The following is a 3,645-nucleotide window of genomic DNA, read 5'->3' on the forward strand; positions in this document are numbered from 1 at the left end:
TTATTTATAATAAATATGTGTTATTTTTTTTAAAATATCCTTACTAATTATATATATTAGTTAGAATTACCACTTGATGGAATATTTAACATGTGTAACTACCTTCAAAAAAATAAACAAATATATGAAACAAAAAGGATTGGAGTCTTATATTTAAGATCAAATTAAATATCAAATTAACTCTTATATTAAGTAAGGAAAGTAATATCAATAAGATGGGGGGAACTATATTTTTAACATCTAATCAGAATTAAAAAAAGGGTCCAAAATATCCCTTCAAACCCAAAAAAAAAAAAAAGGTAAACCACACCATACCAGTATCCTTCCACGAAATACTAGAGTTTTTTAAAATGTTTTAAATTAAATAAATACTCCTCTGATCCTTAATACAGGACCCAATTGTTAAGTTAGTTTTGATCTTAAATATAAGACTCATTTCTTATATTTATCAATTTTCTCTAAATTACCCTTATAGATACTCCTTCAACCATAATCAAGTAGAAGAGAAAGAATGGTATTAAGAAATGTGATTATGGTATTTTAGAAAAAACGTGTCACATTTTTTATAATTAACTATCTTACCTAACTTTTTTAATCTAATCAAATTAGTTAAATGAATGTTATATTAAAAATCGAATGATTATTATTTATGACATAAAGAAAGTGCACGGGGGAAACTATACAAGACAGAATCGCGAGTGTCAAAAGAAAACGACGTTGCATTTTGAATTATTACCAAAGGAAAAAGATTCTCTGGCCACACTGTGTACTTACTATTTGGTTCTTTTGGTTTCGTACTATTTTGCCAATCACATTTGTATATCATCAAATGAGGATCCACGGATGGGTATTTTGAATTGAATGAATGGGAAGAACAAATGTATATACATGAAGTGAGGCTACAGGTGGGCCACGTGTTTGTGCGAACTGGAAGCGAGCACCTGGCAGGAAAAGATATCCTTAATATAAAATTTCGTTTAATTTTTATTTTGATTCTAATTATAAAAATATTTATATGTTTTTTTCTAAAATAATTCTTCTAATAATAATAGTTCTAACTAATAAATTTGATTAGTAAAGATATTTTAAGAAAAACAACACCTATTTATTACAAATAACTAACTTAACTTATTTTCTTAATCTCCTCAAACGAACCAAATAACTCTTATAATTAGGACTGGAGGTAGTATTATATGTATATTATCTACACCAACAAAAACAGAAAAAGATGATACTACCTCTGGTCCTTAATATAATATCTTATTTGATTTTTATTTTGATCCTAAATATAAAACCATAATCCATCTTATCTCTTATATTTATATATTTTTTCCAAGATAATCTTTCTATCAATAATAATTCTGATCAACACACTTAATTGGCAAGAATATTTTAAGAAACACAACACATATTCGTAACAAATAATTAACTTAACTTTTTTTTTAATTTTTTAAAATTAATTAATTAATTCATAATTAGGACCGGAGTTACTATTGCGTATACGCAGCCTCGCTGGACACGGCCTCGCGTTCATTCGCATCCATGAAAGTTTTGATGTACATCAAGGATATTCACTACCGGCAAGTGGTAATTAATCTCCTCCTTGTGGGACCAAGTGAAGTAACCACGAGGCATGGTTGTCCATGAGAGCGACATTGAACCCCCGTGATTGGATCCCATGTGTTTCATTATCCTTTGCCTTTTAACAATTCACACAAATTATTTCAATCCCACAAGAACTTAGTTCATCATCATCATCAGCAGCATATAGTCTGAGAAAAGAGACGAAGACAAGATGGAAAAGATGGGACCAAAAGATCACAGGCATGGTTCTGAGATTCACGTGCTGATATTTCCGTTACCAGCTCAAGGAAATGTCAACCCCATGCTCCAGTTGGCTGAGCTTCTTGCAATTTCCGGCGACGTCCATGTCACCTTTCTCAACACCCACCATATTCACCGCCGCCTCCTCCATTTCGCTGATGAAGTCGAAGCTCGCTACCCCACTCTTCACTTTGAGACCTTTGCCGACGGCGTTCCTGATGACCCCGCGATTCGGAGGCAACATGGATGAATTCTTCAACCACGTTAAGTTTCACGGCGCACTCAAGCTGAGAGAGTTGTGCTCCGAGCAACCTGGAAAACCCAGGATCACTTGCATAATTGGGGATGGCATGTTCGGAGATATCACCTCCGACATCGGAGACGAGCTCGGCATACCCATAATTCATTTCCGTACCTCCAGTGCTTGCAGCTTCTGGTCTTATTTTTCTGTTCCCAGGCTCCTTCAGAGCAACGAACTACCCATTAGAGGTGAAGAAGACATGGATCGTATGATAACAAAAATTCCAGGTATGGAAAACTTGATTCGAGGTCGCGATCTCCCAAGTTTCTTCCGAGGAAATCGTAATGGTCATATTCCTTTAGAGACACTGGTGTTCCAGACCCAACAAACGCTCCGGGCTAAAGCTCTGATTTTGAACACATTTGAAGATTTAGAAGGCCCTGTCCTCTCCCAGATACGCCTCCACTTCCCCAAACTCTACAACCTCGGTCCTCTCCACACCCACCTGAACTTTAGAAAAGCCTCCAAAATGGTGTCCTCCGAGGAACCAAGTTCAACCTCCACGAGCAGTCTATGGGAAGTGGATAGAAGCTGCATGACGTGGCTCGACGCTCAGCCACCTAAATCGGTGATATATGTGAGCTTCGGAAGCATAACCACAATCTCAAGAGATATGCTCATGGAGATATGGTACGGTTTGGTGAACAGCAAGAAGCGGTTCTTGTGGGTGATCCGACCCGACATGGTGACAGAACAAGCCGGAGAGGAACTGCCATTGGACCTTCTCGAAGGGACGAAGGAGAGAGGATATACAGTGGGTTGGGCCCCGCAACAGGAAGTTCTCGCACACAAGGCGGTTGGTGGGTTCATGACACACAGTGGATGGAACTCGACTTTGGAGAGTGTCGTGGCCGGAGTCCCGATGATATGCTGGCCGTACTTCGGCGACCAACAGATAAACAGCAGGCATGTGAGTGAGGTATGGAAGATAGGGCTAGACATGAAGGACACGTGTGATAGGAAGATTGTGGAGAAAATGGTGAATGATCTCATGGTTGAGAGGAGGGAGGAGTTTGAGAAATCGACGGAAGCTATGGCCGCGGCGGCCAAGACGAGCGTGAGTGAAGGTGGGTCCTCTTACTCTGATTTTGACGGCTTTATTGAGTATTTGAAGTCGATTTGCTTGTCGCTAGGGGAAAAATGAGTTGTGTTTGGTCAGGTCAAAATTAATCAAAAACATAAAGCTGTTTTTTTTTTAATTTGGGCCAATTTCAGACGGACTGGGTCTGTAATACAATTGGACATGCGAGTTCTATTGTTAGTCTGTGTTGAAAGTGGTATTCTCCATTTGTTCCAAAAACATTTTTGGCGTTCTTCTTCCTTAAATCAAAGTAAGGGTCATGGCCCCTTATGAAGAAGAATGAAAGAGGATATCTCACAAGTAAAGATGAAAATGGTATTCTCTTACTGCTCCGCAAACATTCTGCTGAAAATTTTTTTGGACCTCTTCGTATGATCAGAGAGGACGTCATGACCCCAGTTAATTAAAAAAACATATCAAAGAGGATATCTCATAAGTT

At 38.1% G+C, this 3,645-nt stretch overlaps 1 pseudogene; it reads left to right on the forward strand.

Moving 5' to 3' along the window:
* The first annotated feature begins 1,549 nt into the window (after positions 1 to 1,549).
* Positions 1,550 to 3,645, forward strand: LOC114745242 (7-deoxyloganetic acid glucosyltransferase-like; annotated as a pseudogene).

This window comes from Neltuma alba, unplaced genomic scaffold (assembly GCF_004799145.2).
Source record: "Neltuma alba isolate B1F8T4 unplaced genomic scaffold, ASM479914v2 tig00004562_pilon, whole genome shotgun sequence".
Lineage (NCBI taxonomy): Eukaryota > Viridiplantae > Streptophyta > Magnoliopsida > Fabales > Fabaceae > Neltuma > Neltuma alba.